We start from the raw sequence: 8,050 nt of genomic DNA on the forward strand, positions 1-8,050 counted from the left end.
TTATTTTCTAATAATTCATTGCTAGGGAGAGAAGAGTTAGGGTGTTGGATATAGGATCACACAATCATTTATTATATTTTTTTCTATTTTTGAGCATTCTTTAAACTTTCAATTTTGAAGAGGTACTAAAACAAATCTAGAAGATTTGCACTAAATTTAGTAACAATTTAAAAATAGTAATTATGATAATTACTGACATTTTTGATCACTAAGCATACTTGTATGCTATACTAAGTAGTTTACATCCTTTATTTCTTTAATCCTATAATCATATACCCTGTGAGGTATATGTCAATACCTTCATTTTATAAATGATGAAATTGTAGTTTAAAGAATTTAATTTGCTCTGAATACTTAACCTGACAAGTGGCAGAACTAGAATTCTATACTATCTTCTACTATTGCTATATTTAAGATATATAATCTTTCGTTGCTGTTTGGATACCTCTTCTATTTTACATCTATTTTATAATCAATATTAAAAGGGGAGATTTTCAAGGAAACGCTTTATGTACTAGTTTTCCTCTAAGGTACCTTGTTCAATAATTAAAACTTAATTTTAAAATGTATAGAATTCACATCTCAAGTTTGCTTGTTTTCAGTTTCTCATTACTAAAGATTTTTTGTGTTATAATGTACCACTGAAAAATTTTCATAAAATTTACCATATTTTATGAGTTATTCCATTTTCTGATGTGAACTGATTGGATTGTTTCCAGTTGATAATTCCTTAGCATTTTATTATTTAAAGAAAACACAATTCAGTCAACAGATTACATTGATTGACTATTGAATTGCTTTCATAATAGAGAATTCTTCATTTATCTACAGAAGCCTCGCTTTTCTCATTTAAGCAAGAAGGAAATTGACTTTTAAAAAACTTCATGCATGATGATGTTCTATGGAGAAAAATATCTCCTTGATGTTCCTCAGAATTTCCAAGCACACTGACACATCAAGGATTTTTCACACTTGCTATTTCTTTTGTCTAAAAGTTCACCACTCAGTTTCTGTACAATCCATGTATCTATGTCTGACCTTTCCTTCCAGTTTCTGTTCAGACATTGCATTATCGGAGAGGTCCTATATGAATACTCTATATAAAAACAATGCATCTTTCTCTGTTTTTTAATATTGCTTTATTTTTGTTTTGTTTTTTAGCAATAATACTTCTCAAAGCAGAACTTGCACTGGATAAAGTTAAACTTTCAAGAAAGACTTTTTTTCATGGCTATTGTTATAGGGGAGAACTCAGAGCTCAGGCTGAATCCAACTCCTATGAAACAAAGGACAGAAGGGTTATTACGCACTGGCGTGAAGGCACAGTCTTGGCTATCCGTGTTGGCTGATTGGACTTGCCCAGAGGAAAAGTAAACTTACTATGTCTTCATGACATGAGGTAGTTTTACAGCTTGGAGCAGGTCACCCGCTAAGATTAGGCTCCAACCCTCACACAGAAACAGGGAAGTGGAGTTGCTACCTCTCTTAATGTTTACATTTTTAAAGATGGTTCCCAGGTCTTTGAGAAAGCCATTTGGGGTTGTAAAACCAAGAAGAGACCTTTTTAACGATTTACATCTTGAAGGGGTAGATAAATAATTTACAATGGCATGAGTTCTATATTAAATGCTTTAAGAAAAAGGAGTTGAGGGTAGGTGGGCAGGCTAGAATCAGAAAGCAACATGTCTAGAGTTCAGTCAGCTGCATCAAACTTCTTGGTCAACCCTCAGATTGGGAAGTCAGGAAAAAAATCTATTGACATTGTATATATGTATTTAACATATTCAATAAGCATATACTAAAATATACGATAGCCCTTTGCAACGTATTTTGGAGCCGGGATAGCTGTTGATATTTTATTTTTTATCATTGTTGTCCTTTCTACGTAAAAATTCAAAATTTGAACATTTTTAAAAAGTTGTATGCATTAAACTATTATAACACTGAGGCTTGCAATAACCCAGTGTTTGAAAAAATAATAATTACCTCTGTAGTATGAAGCAATTGAACATAGAATATTGTATTCACAGTGATTGTATTTGCAGGGATATTTTTGGTTTCTGTTAATAGTGAAAAGTTATTTTAACACAAATCTGAGTTGAATTTTTCCTAAAATAATTATTTTTATCAGACATGATTCATAGTTTACCTTTTGTGCTATTGTCATTTTTTTCCCTTGCATTGCTCTTAATTTTGTTGTTGTTAGCTTTATTCATTTTGAGGTAATTATTTCCTCTAACTAACTAGTTTTACTCTGTTTAAAAACATGTTTCTTTTTACTGTGTTCGTACTAAGATTGTTCACACTATGAAGACTATATATTTAATAGTCTTATTTTGCTATCACAATATGTGTTTCTATTCATAACTATCAACAAACTAGAATTTTTCTCTGAGAATTTGCATTCATTTAGAAAATTCTTTTGATAGTAAAGCACATTTTTTGATCCCTATCTCTTTCAAAAAATAAGCCCCAATAATATGATACTGCTTAAAGTATCTTGATTAGAGAAGTAACACATTGATTATCCCCATAAAGTATGTATCATCTAATTAGGAGGACATGTTAACTACCTATATAATATGTTAATTAAATATTGAACAGGAAGAAATTTTATGAATATATTTCCTTGTGAAATATTCTAGGATATTAATTTGTATCGGGCCCTTTTTGCTCAGTGACCACAGATTTTGTACAAGCTGTGAAAACATACCTTTTCCTGGTACATGATACTGATCTTCACTTTATCCATGTAAGAGAAGATGTTTTCATCCATGACTAAGTCATACCAAAGGGACTAGTGAAAGTTAAAGTTTTGATCAAGAATTACAGGTGGAGAAGAAGGAGCAGTTTTCCTTCCATGAATCATAGCGGGAGAGAACACAGATAGAAAGAACTTAGGGCTTTTTTTTATCCTCCTTGCATCTTGCCACTTGCAGTGCCAGCAGCGCTCTCCATGCCTCGTAGCCATGCCTCGCAAAATTGAGGAAATCAAGGACTTCCTGCTCATAGGCAGGTGAAAGGATGCCAGATGTGTGAAGATCAAGAAAAATAAGTGAAGTTTAGCTTCGATGCAGCAGATACCTTTACACATTGGTCATCACAGATGAAGAGAAGGCAGAGAAACTGAAGCAGTCCTGCCCCCAGGTTTGGCAGTAAAGGAGCTGAAATGAACCAGACATGCTGATCTGAACTGTATTACAATTTTAAAAACTGGAAGGAAGGAAAGGAGGGAAGGAAGGAAGGGAGGAAGGAAGGAAGGAAGGAAAAAAGGAAGGAAGGAAGGAAGGAAGGAAGGAAGGAAGGAAGGAAGGAAGGAAGGAAGGAAAAAAGGAAGGAAAGAAAGAAAATGGACTTAGGAAAGAAAGAGGGGAAAGTACGAGCTCTGTTATGAATGCTCTTTGGAATTATGAGCATGATGTCACCCAAATATCCTGAAATTTCAGAAGTCTTTCATTTAGAAATCTAGATATTCCATCAAATGTTGTTGGGCTCCGCACTGCTATTGTGAAGTGTGGTTTGAGTTTTAGAAATTGCCAGTGCTTGGGCCTACCAGGTTGGATGTTGACCTCTAAGTGAATCCTGGCCACCTGTGAAACTAAAACAGGCTGCCACGAGTGGAATGGACAGGACCGTTATTTGTTATTGAAGACTTCTCTGTAGGAATTGTTATGTGCTATGAACTTGATAATCTGTGATGGATGTGCAACAGAATGAGGATGGCTGATAAGAAGATACACATTTCCAAAGAAGAGTGGCAAGGGATACTGCACTATCTCTTTACAATACGGGGCCGTATTAGGAAAAGTGTAATGAGAAACCTTATTACAATTTAAAAAAAACAAAACACATGGATACTAGGATATGGTAGATGGGGGTTTTAAGCTGACCTATGACAATTTGACTTTGTTGTTTTTTTAAGCTGCTATTGATCATTAGCTCTATGATTAAAGGTAGGTGAGAGATCTACACATGTCAAAACAAATTTACTACCAAAGGCAAGTATCATGCTAAGTCAGCTCACACTGCAAAAACACCTATTGGACTCAGGCACAAAACAGGCATTCAAGGCCTTTCTTGTAAGCCTGGTCAAGTCCAAGAAACTTTCTTTTAGGCATTCCAACATATACTTACACAAAGGTTCATGGGAAGCAGAGATAGTGATATTCTGCTGGAATATCAACTACATACTCAGTGAGAATTGGGACTTACGTGCTGTAATTTGGCAGAACACAGGACTGAACTAGAGTCTTAGAACGGGGCCTAGTTCAGTCCTGTGTGGGTTGGCTGTGCTCACCAGATTCTTACACAACCATCCAGTCATTCACTGGCAGTGAGTGCCTATAAAGCATGTCTAGCTAATTTACAAATTTGAATGTTGTTCACTTTATTAATAAAAAACATTTCTTATGCTAATTAATGAACTCCTCATGGAGATGTCGTTAGGGTCTATTGAAGCAATCAGTGGTTATTTGTAGAGTGCGGGTGCCTGGTTAATGTTTTTTGAATGTTAAATAACCATACCCAAAGTATTGATTCTGTTAGAGTACTTCAAAGTAAACCAACCTCCCTTAAGACATGTAGATTCGAGTTCATATACACTGATGCATAGTATCAAACCATGTCGAAAAAAACTAAAATTAACTGTAGGCAATCTGGCAGGTAGCATATCTGTTTAAGCACAGGAATGGGTAGTTCTTTTGGATTCATGAGAAATGAAGCAAAATTCCATCGCTAAAGCTATTCCTTTCTCATTTCTACTATGAGGTTGGGAAGTCTGTTCACATTATTTTATTCAATGTGTGCCAGTACTGGAAGGAGTTGTTCATGGTCACATATTATAATACAAAAGCCGGTGAGTCCAATGCTCCGTTATTGGTGGAAGATACCAAATAATAAGTCAAATCAGCATTTAGTCAAATGCTTATTTCTAGTAAAAGTGTTTTTTTTGTTGTTTGTGTCCTCCGCCCCATATTCAAAAGCCTATCTATAGATGCTGACATTTTCTGTCTCTGTCTTTGGACTATAAGGAGAGGGAGAGACCATTATCATTATAACTCATAATATTTTCCTGGGTGGTACTATGAGTACTGTGCATAAAATAGGTATTTGAAACTGTAGTGGTTATAACTTACAATAAAAATAAAGTTAACAATACCTGAAATACTAGAGAAATAAAAAGATGAAAATTGGAAGAAGTTTAGAATTGTGGGGGAAATTCCATTTTTTAAGTCAAGAGACCTAAATTCAAATCCCAGATTCGCCATGTGCTAACTGCATGAACTTAGACAAGTTGTTCACTACTATAGAAGTAGTTTGTTCATCTATAAAATGTGGACAGTGGAATCCTCTCATATGTCACATGGGAACTTTATTTAAATAAGATGGCATATACCTAACTTAGGGCAGAGGTTCCAGTATAGCAATCACACAGTATTTGTTTTTTTGTTGCTGTCAGTAATCGTAGCGGCTGGAGGTGTTCACTTTATGAATCTGGTCTCCACTTTCCTTAGTGATGAAGTGTTCATTTAAATTATTTTAAATCATTTTTGTACTTCCTGAATAACCCAAGATTTCCGCCAATTGCATATGTGTATTTTCCTCTCCAGATTTTTTTCATTGAAATTTTTGAAAAAAGATTAAATGATATTTCCAAGACTCCTTTTGATAATAAAACCTTGTTAAAATAGTGAAGAATTGGGGATGGGGGATAAAATCAAGACAATAAGAAAATAATAGTTATTATTATGGGTCAAACAAATTATAATACCTTATGTCTTCCAAAACAAAAACAATGTTAACTTTTTAAAAAATCTGATCATCATAAAGTGCAATCAAATGTGTCATCCATCATTACTGCATTATCTTTACTGTTTGGTTGACTTTAACACAGGCTAGATCGTTCCATGAAGGTCTATCACTTGTTCAAAAATTAGATCAAAGAAACTACACTGCAAAACAGATTGCGGTAAAGCAAAACAAAAATATGCTGCTGGTTCGTCTGTTTTCAGTGCTGGTTAGTGTCACTGGTGTAAATCATTTGCCGTAAGTTAGGTATACGCAGTCTTATTAAATAAAGAAAAAAATGGTAAGAAGTAAAGTAATAATAAGTGCCTGTGAGGCAGAGCAAAGCGAATGGAGTGATGACATGGAAAATTGCAAAACTTGGGAACTAACTGTTGAAATGCCATTCTGCCTCATCCATGCCAATGAACTAGAGGAATTCTAATAGCCCAGTGAATATTGTGCTTCCTGAGTTAAAAGTGGAGAATGCACAGCTAACTCTACAAAATTTATATCATTTCCTACCTATCCTGGATAATTAATCTATTTGTTCAGAGACATTCAGAGAGGAAGGGAAGAAGAAAAGAGAAAAACAGACACACAGCAGAAGAATATATGGTAACTTCCAATGTTTAGTCTCCTAAAGATATGTTATGCTGTAAAGTCCAGGTTAGAAAAAAGAACTAGAACCTAATATTTCTTCGTATTATGTAAGTCTACAATTAAGTGTTGTGGGCTGCCTCTAATTTCAGAGAAGTTATTATCAAATTGAGAAAAGATTGGCCTGTGACCCCAGGGGGGCATATCAGAATCACATGAAGAAATCTTTCCAGTCACAGATTCTCCCTCACCAGATTCTAATATGTCTACCTTTCCATATTAATCATTGAGAATCACTGTTTTGTGAGCCATGCTACTGGTGGTGTATTGTATGACTTAAGATGTTGGGTCAACAACAACAACAATGTGATAATTTCTGAAAGACTGAATAATTCAATACCCTCAATTATGACAAAATTGTGCAAGATATCATGACTTATGTTTAGCTATTTCACTTTATTTTATTGTCTGATTTTGAAAAGAGATTATCGTAACTGCTCGTAAGCAAACATTATTTAACATTTCTCTAAATTTAAATTTATTGGTCATTCTATTGGTTAACTCAAACAACTCGATTATGAAATTGCCAAAGATACTAATAGGGAAAGGGAAGAGTCTAAGTATTTAATTGAGGCACTCTGAAAACCCTGAGTAGTTATAAGGGCCCTAAGTGGGGAAATTGTAGCCTATTTAGAAGAAAGCTAAGCAACACTGATAAGTGGAAGAAAATACAGATAACATAATAGTTTTTCTGTTGTCCCCCCACTCTCCCACTGCCACCAATATTTGGTTGGGGTATTTTTCGTTATTTAAAATGGGAGGAACTTTTGTTTGCCAGCACAGACCAAGTAAATTTTGATGTGGTGTTCCAGCGTGGGTGCAATAGGAGCAGATACCTTGCTTAGGTAAGCTAACCACCCCAAGTTATCACCCCACTTCCTTATGCCGAGGGACAGATAGAGAATTAGAATTCAGGCAGCAGCAAGTGAGCGGAGGTTGCCCTGAGGGAAAGTATTAGGATCTGACAAGACACATTTGTGATAGAAATGACTTTCCAATTGTAGGTGAGTTTCATCATTGCAATGGTTAGTTTTATGCTTTAGCTTGGCTAGAGGTTATAGTACCCAATTATTTAATCAAATCCTAATCTAGGGGTTATTGTCAAGGTATTGTGTAGATGAGATTAACATCTACCATCAGTTGACTTTAAGTAAAGGAAATTATCCATTAGGAGATAATGACCAAAAATTAATTAATTAAGAATTCACTTAAGAAACTAGTAAAAGAAAATCAATACTAACTTAAGGACAAAAGGAAGAAATTTCTACAGCAATGGTAAAAATAATAATCATAATAACAAATCAGAGAAAAAGCAGAAGTTAAAACTCATAGATAATTTTGGAGGGGTCTCTGAAAACACATAACAACAATAAAGTACATTATTAGCCATCTAATCCATAGCAAAAATGTAAAAAAGAGACAAATATACACATTTGAATATAAAATTGACAAATAACTACATATACAAAAGAAATTGAATGAATTCTAAAAGAATGCCTTATTCAATTCTGTATCAAAAGAGCCGAGAACTTAACTTGGAAAGAGCAGAACTTTTTATATAGTAGTTATTATAGCTAAAAATAAGAAATTTGATAAAATTGTTCTT

The 8,050-nt window shown here is 34.3% G+C and overlaps 1 pseudogene across 1 annotated transcript; it reads left to right on the top strand.

Moving 5' to 3' along the window:
* Positions 1-2,969: 2,969 nt before the first annotated feature.
* Positions 2,970-3,173, top strand: LOC308496542 (large ribosomal subunit protein eL38-like; annotated as a pseudogene). The gene has a single exon. The product of its transcript is annotated as a large ribosomal subunit protein eL38-like (transcript).
* Positions 3,174-8,050: the final 4,877 nt, after the last annotated feature.

The sequence above is a fragment of the Rhinolophus hipposideros genome (assembly GCF_964194185.1).
Source record: "Rhinolophus hipposideros genome assembly, chromosome: 4".
Classification (NCBI taxonomy): Eukaryota; Metazoa; Chordata; class Mammalia; order Chiroptera; family Rhinolophidae; genus Rhinolophus; species Rhinolophus hipposideros.